The sequence below is a fragment of the Carcharodon carcharias genome, chromosome 7 (assembly GCF_017639515.1).
Source record: "Carcharodon carcharias isolate sCarCar2 chromosome 7, sCarCar2.pri, whole genome shotgun sequence".
Lineage (NCBI taxonomy): Eukaryota > Metazoa > Chordata > Chondrichthyes > Lamniformes > Lamnidae > Carcharodon > Carcharodon carcharias.
This window is the reverse complement of record NC_054473.1, coordinates 137013477-137031199: the sequence shown is the minus strand read 5'-3', so window position 1 is coordinate 137031199 and position 17723 is coordinate 137013477. Positions and strand designations below refer to the sequence as shown.

Sequence of the window (17723 nt, the reverse complement as noted above, 5' to 3'; positions counted from 1 at the left end):
TTTAGCAATAAAAAGTTGTTACTGTTTGCATTAGAGGAGCAATCTGAGGAATGTCATATGATGGTGTTAAGAGTTTCTGCACTAATCCTGCCAACAGTAATTTCTAGACTATATTCACTTCCACATATGGAAGAAGAAAATTCAGGCACATTCTTATTTGTTTGGTTGCATTTCTAGTTAACAATTTTAATGTTTACGGAAGTCTTCTTAACAAGGTGGCATTAGTTTGCAATATTTTCCATATTTGGACATCATGGCCTTGATTTTCACTGAGCTGGAATGACTCAGGAGCCCTTTAAAAATGGCAGGCAGGTCCCAATTCCAGGATTCCCGACCCCATTACCAGGCCGTCTGATTTTCAGGAGTGCCCTTTAAGGGTGCAGGCTGGTTCCTGTCAAAAGCCCACATCTGACACTCTGGAGCTGGCTGGCTCCATTGTGGAAATAAGCATGTCCTACTCTTCTACAGCTTTCATGGAGTCGGACCAGGTTTTTAAAGAGTTATGGTTCTTGGCATCTCAGAGAAGTCACAAACCCTATTCTGCATGATTAAAAGTTAAGTTCAAAAGGTCCTCCTCATTCCCCCATGCCAAGCTCTGCCTTTCTACCCACTCATTAGTATTTTAGCAGACGTGGTCACACCCAAGGTACAGACAGATAGATGGGTGACCGCTAGAAGGGGCAGGCAGTCAGTGCAGAAATCCTCTGTGGCTGTCCCCCTCTCTAACAGGTATACCGTTTTGGATACTGTTGGGGGAGATGGCCTATCAGGGGAAAACAACAGCAGTAGCTAGTGCAGTGGCACCACGGCTGGCTCTGTTGTTCTGCAGGGGGGGTCAAAGCACAGAAGAGCAATTGTCATAGGGGACTCAATAGTCAGGGGCTCAGATAGGTGCTTCTGTGGTCGTGAAAGAGACACCAAGATGGCATGTTGCCTCCCTGGTGCCAGGGTCCAGGATGTCTCTGATCGGGTACGGGACATTCTGAAGGGGGAGGGAGAACAGCAGAGGTCGTGGTACACATTGGTACTAACGACATAGGCAGGAAGATTGATGAGGTCCTGCAGCAGGAGTTCAGGGAGTTAGGCAGAAAGTTAAAAATACAGGACCTCTAGGGTTGTAATCTCACGATTACTCCCTGTGCCACGTGCCAGTGAGGCTAGAAATAGGAAGATAATGCAGCTGAACACTTGGCTAAACAGATGGTGTAGAAGGGAGGGTTTCCAATATCTGGATCATTGGGATCTCTTCCAGGGCAGGTGGGACCTGTACAAGAAGGACAGGTTGCATCTAAGCTGGAGGGGCACCAATATCCTGGCTGCGAGGTTTGCTAGTGTTTGCTAGAGGATTTAAACTAGTATGGCAGGGGGGTGGGAACCAGAGCAATAGGTCAGCAGGTGAAATAAATGACTGGGAACTAGTGAATATGGCCAGTAGGACTAAGAGGAAGGGCAGGCAGGGAGAAATTACTGAACACATTGTGACTGGGGGTCTGAAATGCATTTGTTTCAATGCGAGAAGTATAACAGGAAAGGCAGATGAGCTTAGAGCTTGGATTATTACTTGGGACAATGATGTTATTGCTATTACAGAGACTTGGTTGAAGGATGGACAGGATTGACAGATAAACGTTCCAGGATTTAGATGTTTCAGGCAGGATAGAGAGGGATGTAGAAGAGGCAGGGGAGTTGCACTGCTGATTAAGGGGAATATCACAGCTGTACGACAGGAGGACACCCCGGAGCGCTCATGCAGCGAGGCAATATGGGTGGAGCTCCGGAATAGGAAGGGTGCAGTCACAATGTTTGGGGTTTGCTATAGGCCTCCCAATTGCTGGCGGGAGATTTAGGAACTGTTATGTAGGCAGATTTTGGAAAGATATAAAAGCAATAGAGTTGTTGTGGTGGGTGATTTTAACTTTCCCTATTTTGACTGGGAATCACTTAGTGCTAGAGGTTTGGATGGTGCAGAATTTGTAAGGTGCATCCAGGAGGGCTTCCTGAGAGAATATGTAGATAGTCCAACTAGGGAAGGGGCAATACTGGACCTGGTATTAAGGAATGAACCCAGCCAGGTGGTTGAAGTTTCAGTAGGGGAGCATTTCGGGAAAAGTGACCATAATTCAGTAAGTTTCAAGGTACTGGTGGATAAGGATAACAGGAGTCCTTGGGTTAAGGTGTTTAATTGGGGGAAGGCTAATTATAACAATATTAGGCAGGAATCTAGACTGGAGGCGGATGTTTGAGGGCAAATCAACAATTGACATGTGGGTGGCTTTCAAATGTCAGTTGATAAGAATTCAGGACTGGCATGTTCCTGCCAGGATGAAGGATAAGAATGGCAAGTTTCAGGAACCTTGGATAACAAAGGATATTGTGAGATTAGTCAAAAAGAAAAGGGAAGCATTTGTAAGGGCTAGAAGGCTGTGAACAGATGAAGCCCATGGAGAATATAAAAAAAGTAGGAAGAAACTTAAGCAAGGAGTCAGGAGGGCTAAAAGGGATCATGAAAAGACATTGGCAACCAGGATTAAGGAAAATCCCAAAACTTTTTATACATATGTAAAAAGCAAGAGGGTAGCCAGGAAAAGGGTAGGCCCGCTCAGGGACAAAGGTGGGAATCCGTGTGTGGAGCCAGAAGAAATGGGAAAGATACTAAATGAGTACTTCTCATCAGTATTCACCAAAGAGAAGGACTTAGCGGTCGATTTGTCTAGGGAAGAGTGTGTAGATAGCCTGGATCAAAAAAGAGGTGTTAGGCATCTTGAAGGTGGATAAGTCCCCAGGGCCAGATGGGTTCTACCCCAGAGTACTGAGGGGGGCAAGGGAGGAGATTGCTGGGACCTTGACAGAAATCTTTGTATCCTCACTGGTCACGGGTGAGGTCCCAGAGGACTGGAAAATGGCCAGTATTGTTCCATTGTTTAAGAAGGGTAGCAGGGATAATCTAGGAAATTACAGGCTGGTGAGCCTTACATCAGTGGTAGGGAAATTATTGGAGAAGATTCTTCAATGACAGGATTTACTACCATTTCGAAGCAAATGGGCGTATTAGTGAGAGGAATCATGGTTTTGTGAAGGGGAGGTTGTGTCTCACTAACTTGATCGAGATTTTCGAGGAAGTGACAAAGATGATCGATGATGGAAGGACAGTGGATGTTATCTACATGTATCTCAGTAAGGCCTTTGACAAGGTCCCTCATGGCAGACTGGCACAGAAGGTAAAGTTGCACGGGATCAGAGGTGAGCTGGCAAGACTGATTCAGAATTGGCTTGGTCATAGAAGATAGAAAGTAGCAGTGGAAGGGTGCTTTTCTGAATGGAGAGCTGTGACTAGTGGTGTTCTGCTGGGACCTTTGCTGTTTGTAGTATACGTCAATGATTTGGAGGAAAATGTAACTGGGCTAATTAGTATGTTTGCAGACTACACTAAAGTTGGAGGAGTTGCAGATAGTGAAGAGGATTCTTAAAGGATATAACGGGATATAGATCGGTTGGAGACTTGGGCAGAGAAATGGCAGATGGAGCTTAATCCAGACAAATGCAAGGTGATGCAATTTGGAAGGTCTAATACAGGTAGGAATTATACAGTAAATGGTAGAACCCTTAAATGCATCGACGGGCAGAGGGATCTGGGTGTACAGGTCCACAGGTCACTGAAAGTGGCAACATTGGTGGATAAGGTAGCTAGGGAAGGCATATGGCATGCTTGCCTTCATCGGCAGAGGTATTGAGTATAAAAGCTGGGAAGTCATGCTGCAGCTGTATAGAACCTTGGTTAGGCCACACTTGGAATATTGCGTGCAATTCTGGTTGCCAAATTATCAGAAGGATATGGAGGCGTTTGAGAGGGTGCAGAGGAGGTTTACCTGGATGCTGCCTTGTCTGGAGTTATTAGCTATGAGGAGATGTTGGAGAAACTCAGATTGTTCTCACTAGAGTGATGGAGATTGAGGGGCGACTTGATAGAAGTTTACAAAATTATGAGTGGCATGGACAGAATAGATAGTCAAAAGCTTTTCCCCAGGGTGGAAGAGTAAATTACTAGGGGAAATAGATTTAAAGTGAGAAGAGAAAACTTTAGAGGAGATGTGCGGGGCAAGTATTTTACACAGAGGGTAGTGAGTGTCCGGAATTTGCTGCCAGAGGAGGTGGTGGAAGCAGGTACGATAGTGGTGTTTAAGTGCAGCTTGACAAATACATGAATAGGATGGGAATAGAGGGATACGGACCCCGGAAGTACAAAATGTTTTAGATTGACAGGCAATATGATCGGCACAGGGTTGGAGGGCCGAACGGCCTGGTCCTGTGCTTTACTTTTCTTTGTTCTTTGCTTTTTAATGATTGTCTGGGCTCTCAGCCAAGCATACATAATGAAACTTGGCTGAGAGCCCAGACAACCATTAGAATAGTAGAACACCTGTGCCCCAGAGAAAACATTGTTTGACTGACAGCTCAGCATCTCTGATCTCAGCTGTCAATTTCACAATGTTTATTTACATAAGATTAAATGGTTTCAAGGATTTGTGATTTTTGTTACTGATGCTTGAAAGGGTTGATTGACACTTTTATTAGCTTTTAGTGAAATGAATTTTTTTCAACATAGGAGAAAATGATGAATGTTTTTTTTAAAGTTTTTTTATTAACACATCCTACTGTTACTATGGGATTCATTAGTTCTAGACAATAGTCAATGGGCATGGAAGCATCATAGCTTGGCATGAGGGACATGGTGGCCATGGGGTGGGTGGAAGGGCAGAGCTTGGCACAGGGGGCATGCGGGGCCATAGGAGTGGGTGGGGGGCATGAGGTGGCATGGATGGGGCATGTGGAGTGTTTGGATGGTGAGGGCTGGAGGGCCTATTTTATATTTTAACTAGGACTAAGTCTGAGGCAGGCCTTTTAAACAGCCTACCTCCGCACCTGGCAGCCCCTGTGGCTGCCTCTAAACCTCTTCCTGGGTCGGCTGGACCGACTCCAACCCACACACCTCTCACACCCTCAGCAATGAAATCCCACCTTTGCAGGCACCTACTCCCAATGTAGGCAGAATGAACTGGAAATTTTCCCAACTCCCGCTGCCCAGCTCCAGGTCAATATCTGAAATTCTGCCTTCAGATTAATTTTAGAGCTTACCTTTGGCAATATTTTGCCATTGTAAAAACTTGATAATTTAAGGAAGCATGAGATGCAGAAGCTTTACTCACACATTGGCCAGGATTTCCCAGTCGGCGAACAGGGGATGGGGCTGGCTCGTCTACAAGTAAAATGACTCGGAATGACATCGGGCGGAACTCCTAACGTCACCCCGCCTCATTTTAATTTTCAGGTGTGTGGGGGCTCAGCTGAATCAGATGTGCACCCGCCGACCTGTCAATAGCCAATTGAGGCCATTGACAAAGTAATTAAAGTACTTAATGGACCTGCCCGTCCAACCTTAAGGTTGGTGGGCAGGCCGGGAGCCCTGGCGAGTATTGGAAAAAGCATGAAACCTTATCCACGGGTGGGATGAGGTTTCATGTAGGTTTTTAAATTTAAATAAAAGTGTTACTGAAAGTGATGGACATGTTCCAACTCGCATGACGGTGTCACATGAGGGGACAAGTCAGGGGGATTTTTCTTTCTATTGTTAAAATTTTTAAATTTGGCGCCAATCTCCCTGAGGCAGCACTTAGCCTCAGGGAGATGAGTGCACTCTTGGTTTAGGGGTTCCGCTCCCCCACCCAACCCGCCCACACAGGGGCCGCATAGCGCTTCCTTTCGGATGTCACGCCCACGTAAAATGGCGGCGAGCCCCCAATCAGGGGCACTGATTGGAGATGCACCTCCATGCGCCCACTCCTAAACTTCCCCCCAATGGGGGGAAAATTCTGCCCTTTATAAACAGAGCCAAAGACTGTTAGCATAAAGTAATTCATACAAAAATAACATTTTATAGCAGTTAACCAATTAGTTGAGAAATTATGTAAACAGTGAATGAACTTGGTGAAGAATGACTCAGTATTTCATAAAAGCACTTTCTTAATTAAATTCAGTTTTGTGGCATTTACATGAAAATATCCCATATGTTAAAATATTGGCCCAAAATTCCTGAGGTTGTACTTCGTTAGCATAAATGCAATGGAGTGAAATTCCTGCTCAACCTGCCCATAGGCTGTGAACGCTAACCCACATCCTGGGTATAGGGTCATTTACGTACCTAGAGTGTACCACCAGCTTCTGCAAGGCCTTCAGTAGTGACACCTGCTCAGGGTTCTGATAAAGAGTCATCATCGACTTGAAACATTAACTCTTTCCTGATCTACTTGTGTAAGGAGCTGAAACCCAGGTCTGCTGTGCCTAAGGTCCCCCCAACCCCACTAACCCCAAGCCAATTGAAGGATCTACTCTTCCCTGACTGATTACCATAGCTTAGTAATGCTTTCCAACATCTCAGAAGGCCTCAAAGGAGATGCATACCAATTCTTGGAAGATCCAAGTTCCATGGAAGCCTTTCAAGGGTTTTATGGGCTGAAATTTGTGGTGAAGGCCAGGAACTCCTTCAGATACACCCTCTTGATGTGGGGGATGAACTTGCAGGGGCACAGGCAGAAGACTCTTATGTCTCCGTCACTTGTGGCCATTGCTTTGCATATGCTCACACTCAACATCTCCTCTCTGCCGTTTTTGCTTTCAGTTTTCCCTCTGCACATATCCATTCTAAATTTTTTCAAAATTTCTTGCCTAATTTCTGTTTTTCTTTTACATATTTCCCCATCTGAGTCTTTCTCCTACAGATTCTCTTTCTTAACTTTACCTCTTACAGAATTCCCACTTTTGGCTTTGCTTCTGCACATTTCTATTCTCAGCCTTCTTGTCATGCATTTCTGCCATCTATCTTCTCTCAACATATTGTCTGCTGTCAGCCTTCCCTTGAAATGTGTGACATACTCAAATTTCCTCTGCATATTTCCCACTCTTGTCTCTCACCCCAAACATTTGACTCACTTTTGTATACAGGGTATTCTGTAGACATGGGGCAGAAATTTCCGGTTGGCATGCGAGGGCAGGCCCTGCACGTCTGCGCACAATGGCACGCGGTGACGTTGGGCGAGCGTCCCGATGTCACTGCGCGCCATCGCAATATTTCGTTGGGCGGGCGCATGTGCGATGATCCCCGTTGCGGGCCCGCCATTAATTAATGGGCAACTTAAGGCCCTTGACTCACCAATCAAAGGTGATTTTTCAGCACCCGTGCAATCTTCAGGTCGGCACACAGGCGCAAAGGGCAGGCAGGGAGGACACATTTGTGTAAACCTTAACCACAGGTGGGATAAGAGGGCTCAGTGGGGCCGCGAGTGTGCACTGTCAAATATTGAGGTTTCAAAGTTTTTGAAACTTGCCTGTGTGATCTGCAATACTTCAAAATGCATACCAGCTGCTTTGTCTGGGCTCTTAACCCTCAGGTCAGCACTCTGCAGTGAGGAATCATTTTTGGGGCTGCAGGTTTCAAGAAGCTTTCCCTTAGCCTGGGAATGAGAGCTGAACTCTCCACTGGAGGCACCTCCTCTCAGGAGGAAGGGAGGGATAGAAGGGGGAAGAGGCCAGGAGCCACCTTTGGGAGGGCAGGCGCAGGCACAAGGGGCGCAGGGCTAATAGGTAGACCAAGGTGGAAGGGGCCGCAGAAGAAGCCACTATCCTGCTGCCAGGGTAAACAGGCGGTGAAGCAGCTATCTCAATATGTCTGAGGTGCAGTGTCGAAGGCGGCTCCATCTCTCAAAGGAGACAGTCAATTATATCTGTCAGATGATTGGACCTGAGATCTCCGCTAACTATGTGGGTGGACACCCCATGCCAGTGGCTCTAAAGGTCAAAGCTGCCCACAACCTCTATGCTTCTGGCTCCTTCCATGGATCGGTGGGTGATCTTTGTGGTGTCTCTCAATTAGCTGTCCACACTTGTGTCAAGACGCTCTGTTTAGGCATGCATTGACCTTCATCCATTACCGTTGGGACCAGGCAAGCCGGACACAGCGAGCCAGAGGCTTCGCAGCCATTGCTGCCTTTCCCCGTGTCCAGGGTGCAATAGACTGTGCACATGTGCACATCAAGGTGCCAGCAGGTGAGCCCGGTGCCTTTGTCAACAGGAAGGGCTTTCACTCCATGAACGTGCAGATAGTGTGTGATCACAGGATGCTGATTCTACAAGTCTGTGCAAGGTACCCAGGCAGCTCCCATGACGCCTACATCCTCAGACACTCCCAGGTGCCGGGCTCTTCAGTGCTCCAGCCTGGCTGGATGGGTGGCTGCTGGGTGACAAGGGCTATCCCCTCAGAAGGTGGCTCGTGATGCCTCTCCACCATCCAAGAACAGAAGCTGAGCAGCGATACAATAGGAGCCACGGCACCACAAGGGCTATGATGGAGAGAGCCATCGTCTTCTCAAGATGCGCTTCCAATGCCTGGACCGTTCAGGGGGCGCACTCCAGTACCCCCAGATTGTTTGTCGGTGATAGTGGTTGCATGCTGCGCTCTCCACAATCTTGCGCTGGAAAGGGGGGATGCAGTGGACGATGAAGATGTCGATGCAGTGGCTGTGGCTGCACATGATGAGTCCAGCAATGAGTCTGAGGATGAGCACACACAGGGAAATGCTGAGGGGGTAGACATCGACCCGGGCATACTCCAGGGAGGCAGGGACACCTGAGAGGATTTAATCCAATGAACCTTCAGCCAGCACACCACAGATGGACCTCCAGGACAAGCCTGGGCTGTAGGCTCCATACTCAATACCTAAGTGCCAAATCTGCCAGGTTACCAACAGTAACTAAGGGCCTTGTTAATAAAGCTGAATGTCCTACAAAGCACTCCTAATATTTTTGGAAACCATCCACATGCAGAAGAAAAGAGGCACCCTCAGCCATGGTCACATGTCTGAATTTAATATCACAGGCAAAGAAACTTAATAAAACAAAATGACAAGGTTGTTCCAATTCAAAGCAAATGATAAGGACCTCATTATGGGTCAACACAAAAGCATCAGTGATAAACCCGTGGTGTGCCTAAGGTGCCTTATGTTTACATTTCCGGGTGCTACATCTTGATGCTGTCCCCTCGGTGGCACTGGCATCTGAGACAGCCTGCTGACTCTGCTGTCCTGTTGGCCTCGATAACCTTGGCGGTCGTCTTCTGGCCGATGGAGCCTGTGCTGGCCCTGCCTGGGAGAGATCTGCCAGTTCCACAGCTGGCATCTCCCCAGTCATCGCTGCCCCACCACGGTCAGTGGGAGAAGGGCGGAGGAGCTGCCACTCTCACTCAGAGCGCCCTGAGAGGTGCCTGCAGAGGACAGGCAATGTCTGTCTCTGTCTCTGATGTGAGGTCGCTTTGGACCTCCCTGCTCGCCGTGGATGGATGGGCACCGAGTTGGAAAACTTAGTGCCCAGACCATCTCCCACACTGGCACTGACCAGATGAGGTCAATGCCAATGTGAGGGCTTATTGGTCAGAACACATCCCCAGGACGCCCTGATGGGGCAGGCTCTCCATGAGAGTCGCCATTCTCTCCATGGAGGACGCATGGCGCTGGGACATGTGGCTCATTGTTTCGACGATCATCTGCGTAGACTCCTCCACCACAGAGACCAAGCCAAGCATAGCCTCATGTATCACCCCTACAAGCGCCCGCACACCCGGCCGCATTTCATGCCCCTGTGGCGTAGCGGACGACTCCAGAGGCACATTATCAGACACCGACTGAGCATGTGCCTGATCCCCTGCAGTCCTCCAACTGCTGGCGCCATGGGCACTCTCTGTCTCTGCCAGCTCCTCCAGCGACTGTGAAGGGCCTCACTGCTGTTGCCCCAGGACGCTAGCCGATGTTATAACTCCCACCGAGGTGCTAGTATCAGCGCTGGTGCTTGCCTGGCAGAGATGGTGTGACGCTGGTGAGACTTCAAGCCCCTTAAGTGTGAGAGGGGGCTCTGCTGCTCCTCCTCCTGGCCCTGCTCTGCTGATGCTGAAAGAAGAACTAGGACATTGGATTAGTTAATGTGAAGACAATGTCAATGTGCATCCCTGTCCCTCGGATCATTATGCGCCCATCCTTCCATTAGCAATGGTAAAGCCATATCGCAAAATTAAATCACTGAACATTCAGCACTGCTATGGCTGTTGGGAGAACAATCCTGACCTCACTACTGGGCAAACATACCTGGCCGTGGCACCCGAACCTCACTGACCCCAGTGGACCTGGGCATTTGGCATCTCTCCAAATCCAGAGCCTCCTGCTCAAACTGGCTGAGAATGGCTAACTGTGCCTGGCCACCGCCAGTCCTCACACACTCTGCTGCGTTATGAGCATTCTTCTCCTGAAAACGAGAGAAGAGCATTGATTTGTGCAAATTATACCTGGACTGTCTTCACGCACGGCCCACCCCAACCAGAGTGGGACATGTCAGGGCTCCAGTGCCTCCTCACTCTGCTGCTGCCGAACACTCACACAAAGACGCTAGTCCTGTTCCCCACTCCACCACCCAGCCACATGCTGCCTACATCACATTAGGCACCGCACAGTATATCCTTCCACAGCAAAGAGGCACAAGCACATGGAGCGCAGGGAGCAGCAGTTGGTTCGTTCGCACGGCACCTTGAAGCTCCCCTCCCAGCATGTCATCACCCTGACTTGGACACATCCTGCAGTTCAATCACAGCGCCCAGGTGCAGCTCCTCCAGGTTGTCCCCAAACCAGTCATGTGGGTCTCAGTGTACCACATGCTGCAGGGGCAAAACTAAACTCTTCACCTCCCTCAGGCTGACCTCGGCATGGGCAATACCTGCTGGCCCACCCAGCGAAGGACACATGCTGTCAATGATTCAATGCAGTCACTATGCTCAGTCTTGGGGGGCAGGGTCAGCAGCGGGGAAAGCCGACTTGCTGGGTTAAGTGACCAATGCCAAAATTGTCCTCACCCTTTCAGAGCGTAATAAGTCGTTGAAGCGCTTGCGACACTGGATCCAGGTGTGCCGCAGCACGTCGCGGGAGCTCACCACCCCTGCCACCTCTTCCCAGGCACGTTTCATCATGTGGGGGGGGGGGGCGGGGGGGGTCCTCCTCCTCCCATCCTGGGAAACAAGTACCTCCCGCCGTGCTGCCACCTCCTCCAGGAGGGCAGCAAGGCAATCATCGGGAAAACGAGGGGCACACTGGCCCTCCGCCCCACCCTCTGGCCTGGCCTGCCCCAATGGCGTATTCTCCGGATTGGTCTGCCCCGAATGACCTACCCTCCAGACTTACATAACCCCCATTGCCCCTCTGCAGAGCCCTTCACCCAGCCATTGTGAGCAGCCTTTAAAGGCTGCCAGGCGCCTTCCTTTATACCGGCCACTGGGTCGCCATTGGGCCCGGTAGGCTGAGCGCACCCGCCCACTCCCGCTATGCACGGGTATCATAAAGTACACTGGCGGGCCTTAATTGACCCACCCAAATAATATAGCGGCATGGTCCTGATCACGAGTGGCGATCAGATCCATGCCCGCTCCCATTCCACCCCCGCCCCCGCCATCAGAAAATTCTGCCCATGTTGTGTACACTCAAATTTCCTCTGCATTTACACTCTCAGGCTTCCCTTCAATATTTCCCACTCTCAGTCTTCCACGAGACATACCCCACTCTCGGCCTTTGCCCCACGCGTTTTTCTCTCCTAGCATTCACTATAAGCATTTCCACTCTTGATCCTCCCTTTACACATTTTCTGCTCACAACCTGTACACATTCCTCACTTTAAGTATCCCCATGACACATTTCCTCTTTACCTTGAGGTTTCCAGTTTCAACCTTCCTTCTCAAATGTCCCTTTACACATTTCTGCACTTTTCTCGACTGATGCCCACTGTCAGCCTTCTCCCCATGTATTGCCCGTTCTCAACCCTCCCCTTACACACTTTCACTTGCAACTTTCTCCTCAAATTTCTACTCTCAGACTTCCCTTTATGTGCTTCCTGATCTCAGCACTGCTTTCAAAATCACTTACCTGACCTGATTCTTTAATTAGTGCTTGTTTGCTGTCATACAATGGCCTAGTCTTAGTTATTCCTGAAATGGGAGCAAAGAAAATCCATAAATAAAAAAAAAGGAATGAAGTGGAGGAAAATTGAGCATAGTTCAAATCCTCAAAATTCAAACTGTTTGCATCTTTGTCAAAATCTGTCCCAGAATTAGAAATCACTCTTGCAATCTGTGAAATGCTAAGTAGTACTAATGTACAGATGCACAGCTACACATCCAGTAAGTTTATTAATAAGTCTTCATGACAGGAAACTTATAAAGAAACAAATATTCTTACCACTTTATTCAGTTACAGCAGGGGCAGAGAACCTTTATCTTATCACCGGCCATCTGCACATAGACAAAATCAGTCACAGGCCACACACACATAAAAATTAACTTAATTTAGGGGAGAATGTTCAGCTCGGCGAGCGGGGGCGGGGCCCACTCGCCTAGGCGTAAAATGACGCGGGGTGTCGTTGGGCGAGCGCCCCGATGTCCCTGCGCATCACTTAGATTTTCAGGTCGGCTGTGCGCCCGCCGAACTGTCAAAGGCCTATTAAGGCTATTAATCAACTAATTAAGCCTATTGAGAGAGCTGCCTGTCCAACCTTAAGGTTGGTGGGCAGGTGAAGAGCCCAGGCGGCCTTCACATTTTTCATCCACGGGCAGGATGAGGTTTCATGAAGGGTTTATAAATTAAATAAATTTTTTCATTAAAGTTCATTGATATGTCCCAGCTCATGTGACACTGTCACATGAGGGTGCATGTCTTAAATTTTTTTCATTAAAATTTTTAAAACTTATCTCCCTGAGGCACTCCCGATTCTGGAACACACCCCCCCCGCCGCCCACACAGGGAGCGCACAGTGCTTTTGGGTGCGTGTCATGCTGGGCGGGCCTTAATTGGCCCGCCCACGTAAAATGGCAGCACTAATTGGGTCCACACCCGCCTGCACCCGCCCCGGCACAACCCCCCTGACGGGGGTAAAATTCTCTCCTTAGGTTTTTTGGAGAGGATACAGAAACGTTCAACTCACCCACTGTTTTAATGCGATGGCTGAATTTGGATATTGTAATGTTAAATATTATGACAGTAATTTAGCTGACGCTTTTATCAAAAGCAAAATCGTAATGATGATAAATGCTACTTTGAAGGCGCTACTGTCATAGGTCCATATTTTTAGAAATCTTGCTGTGGGCTGGAAGAAATTGAGCAATGGGCTGGATCTGGTCCATGGGCTGTAGGTTCCCCAGCCCTGAGTTACAGGATGGAATAGTTAACATTTCTGTGGAAAGCTCTGTGAAATCATCTTTTTTAAAAATCACAATAAGTATTTGTTTTGTTTTAAAATTGCATTTCAATCTGAACTGACTCTCATTGCTAGTCGTTAGGAGTTAAAATGCATCACTTCTCAGTTATGTAAATCCAGTTCAAAGCATTGTTCCCTTTGATTGGATTAAAACTTCCCAACTGCAGTAAGTGTAACCAAAGAGCTACTAAGAACACATTATTTTCAAGGTAAGAACAGATGTTTCTTAATCTACCGGCACCATACATTAGGGTATTCAGATTATTCCATGGTATGTTACTGTGAATAACTTACTTGCTCCATCATTATGTGGGTCATTAAAGACATAAACGAGCTTTTATGCTCTAGTTTCATACAGCTGTCAGCAGCCAGTGCTGCGATAAGTGCGTTTTTTTTAAGCAAATGCCAAGCACTTTGAAAAATCAAAACAACTCTTATTGCACAACACCCAGAGGATAAGGGCTGTTGTGTGATCAGTTTACATTTTTGCTTGTTCACAGTTAATTACTGAAATCCAAACATGTAGTGTAGGCATATACCTTCTGCTAAGAATATATCAACAAGGTGAGCATTGGAATTGAAACAGACACAGGGCCTTATAATAAGAGCTATGTCATGGTGTTTCATGGCGGGGTCACAAATGTGTGATTTGGTGGATGTGACCTCCACATATCAGTGTTACAAAGGTGTATGGGGGAGGGGCCGTTTATTCTCTTAAACAGGGCAGATTCCAGGCCAGCCTCGACCCACTCATTGTTAACTTCCTAACAAAAACAGCCCTCGACAGCTGAGGAAAAGAATTATTAGGGGTGTTGGAATAGGAAATGTCCAAGGTTCCTGACATATTGTGATTGGCTCCAAGTAGAGGGAAGCAGCAAGGCAGAGTCAGCCCCGAAGGGTGCTCGACTGTGCTGCTTTAACGTACACAACTACATCCTCATACAAGCAGATGGTAAAAAATAACTTTTGCGGAAACCTGCAATGAACTTGTCTTGCTTTCACTCTAGGGACTATTAAGAAACTCAACGAAAGGGTAAGAGTATGGAATCAATTTTTTTCAGCATCTGCACTTCAAATGTCCTCTAAATGATTCTGTCATCAACACAAAACGGGAAAAGTTACAATTTATATAACAAATTGGGTAATTAGGGGTTTCAGTATAAATGACAATTCTTCCTTAATACCTGAACAAACATTGTAACTGGACTCAGTGGATTATAAGGAAATAGCCACTTTAGTGAACTACATGCACCATTGACAAGCACTCAAGCAACTATATTGAAAATGGAAAGAGTGGAGAAGTACTGAAAATGTTTCTCAAGGTTCAGTTATAGCTTGCAGTACAAAATAAATTGCAGGTTTCAGGATTTATTCTCTTAGTCAAGGGAACACTATAACCTTGGTATGAAAAATACTGTAGCCTTCTTCATTAAATGTATGTACAAAGATGTTCCAATTTTCCCTTAAAGAATGCAAGGGCAAAAAAATGCTGCAAAAAGCAAACACAAATGACTCCCAATTTTCTATCGAAGGAATTGTGCAATTTTCCTTATTGATTCTACACACCAAATGAGGCAAATTTAACAATAAATTGAGGTAAAAAAGATTGAGCACACAGACCTGTAACCCACAGAAGTCATTTTAACTCTTACCTGTGGGAGAAATGTATGTAAATAGCTCTCCTTCAGGTAATGCACCGTTGCTGTTGTTGGAAAAATAACCTCCATTTTGCAAAATATGACATTCTATAGGCTGCTACCGAAATGAGATTAGTACATGTTTAACACAAAACAAAATGCAAGTGCACATGGATAATATCAATGCTGTATGATTTTACATGCACACAGCTATTAGCTATGGTGGGAGTACGGGTAGTGGTGGGGATAGGGGAGGTTGGGGGAACTGCCCTATTTTGCATTTCTATATTCTCCCTTCACCTGGTTACCTACATTCCCTCCTCCCATAAGTCCAAACATTTAGATTCCTACTGGATTTCTTTATGGAGAGGAGGGGATGGAAAATATAGGGTAAACAAAGCTTTCCTTTGTACCTGAGCAAAATATGTCTTATCATGAATAAATTCACTTATCCTGAGTGCACCAGCAAAATATTTACTAATGTTTAGGTGTTCTGTTGTTCAACTTCTTCTCTATTCATTTCCATGGAAACTTGCTCTACTAAAGCTATAGCAATACTAATGGAAACACTTACGCATTTTATAATTGTAAAACCAATCAGGACAGTACACATGTAGGCATCATAATAAATGTCCTTATTATTCTTATTCACCATTTAAGGGAGTGACATCTAATTAGGAACATGACAGCCCTGATCAAATACCTGGAAAGCTATATAGTAGTGGACCCTTAAAATGGTCATCAGTGGGGTCATTAACCTCAATCAAAGAGAAATTTTGCATTACTTGGCAGGTCTCCTGGGATTACTTTCAGGTATCTCACTGGGCCCGGTAACACAAAAAACTATCCAATGGAAATTCTTTGTTGATGTGCTCAGCTGAATAGAAAGAAATCTCAAAAATTAAGGCTTTTGTGAGAAATCATATTTGCCTTCCTTCCATAAAGAAAATGGTACCAGTACAAAAATATAGGGTTCTTATACCACATCCAAATGCAACTTCCTTGCTGGTATGCCTTTGTTAATAGAAAGTGTATTCATCATTAATCTGATATACTTAGAATGAATAACCAAGTTTCCAGCCTATTATCCTCTGAATGTGAAAGAGCAGCAACATCAATGTGGCCATATTAGTCTGAAAATGCCTGATCTCGGAAGCTAAGCAGACGCAGGCCTGGTTAGTACTTGGATGGGAGACTGCCTGGGAATACCAGGTGCAGTAGGCTTGCCTACGGCCATACTAGTCTGAAAACGCCCGATCTCGTCTGATCTCGGAAGTTAAGCAGACTCAAGCCTGGTTAGTACTTGGATGGGAGACTTCCTGGGAATACCAGGTGCAGTAGGCTTAGCCTACGGTCATACTAGTCTAAAAACACCTGATCTCGGAAGTTAAGCAGACTCAGGCCTGGTTAGTACTTGGATGGGAGACTGCCTGGGAATACCAGGTGCAGTAGGCTTGAAGGCTTGGCCTAAATAGCCAAGTGGATATGGTATTGGGTTTGTAACCCCAAGATCAAGAGTTCAAATCTCACAATGGCAAACTATGAAACAATGTAACTTCATCTGAAACAGATGGAAATGTGTTTATACTTGAAAGAGTTACTTAGGAAGTCAGACTGCATCTGTGAAGACAGAAACAAGATCAATGTGGCAGCCCAAATTATATTCTAGCCTACCACTCTCCCAAATTCAGTGAGATGTGAAATTGTGATCATGATCTTCTGCCTTCCCACCTGAGAAATGTGATCACTAATGTGGATATGTTATGCTGGTAAAACTTGGCTAGAAAAACAATGCTATGGAGGCAGTATTACTACTACATTCAAAGCATCGGGGAGTTAGAATGTATCATGATTGCTTTTTACACAGAATAAACGCCTCATTTTTTTTAAGGGCCTATTTTAACTTCATGAAGAGGGATGAAGGAGATAAAGTAGGGATTCATGCTGTGCCCCCGATAAGTTCCAACAGGGCCTAAGCTAAATAGTAGTGTTGCATACTGCCAATGTACTTGGGACCCCTATTATGCTCACCCCTTTTCAAATTTCTTCAGCCTAAGTTTCTGTATTACTAACCATACCTAGGCCCCATAGTTAAAGCCACCAGTGATAATTTCTGTAACTGTGATTATGTTGTACAATATTCTTTCCCTCAAAAGTCTGAAAAATGCTAAATAGATTAAACTCTTTTTTACTTTCCACAGCCTGCTATAAAATTGTAATATTGCTGATGTTATTGTACTTACAATTTGAAGCTGGAAATGTGAAAAAAAATTAGCATACAGTCATTGCAACAGGAGTCACTGGAGTATCTTCTGGAGTCACAAACCTGGCTGATTTTCCATTCTTAACCCAATGATATTGAGGCTGAATGCAGAATCCTACCAGTCGCAGAACTTATCAGGAACTTATTTCATCTGTCTCGCTTGCTTCCAACCACTTATTCATTAAGCCACTAATTAAAATACAGCACACATCCTGTGATCTCAATGACTTAAAATGGATGGGTATGTAAGTTCTCAAAGTTGAAAACCTAAGCGCTCTAAATCTAATGTTTAAATTATAAAACACTCATGTCAAAATGGCTGTAGTTACCCTTTTATTGGTATGGAAAAAGACTATTTTACAAGCTCTAGAAAGGTTTTATCCATACCAAGGAGCATGAGTATAGATTGCAATTAATTTTGCTCTTGAACTCTGAATTCCTTAAAACCTGTTCTAACAACAGTTTTACCTAAGATATGAAACTTGAGAAACGAT

At 46.0% G+C, this 17723-nt stretch overlaps 1 non-coding gene and 1 pseudogene across 1 annotated transcript; both read left to right on the top strand.

The window, feature by feature from the left end:
* The first annotated feature begins 16191 nt into the window (after nucleotides 1-16191).
* LOC121280653 lies at nucleotides 16192-16310 on the top strand. The gene has a single exon (XR_005943680.1). It is a non-coding gene; the product is annotated as a 5S ribosomal RNA (ribosomal RNA).
* Nucleotides 16311-16312: 2 nt separating this feature from the next.
* Nucleotides 16313-16421, top strand: LOC121280620 (annotated as a pseudogene).
* Nucleotides 16422-17723: the final 1302 nt, after the last annotated feature.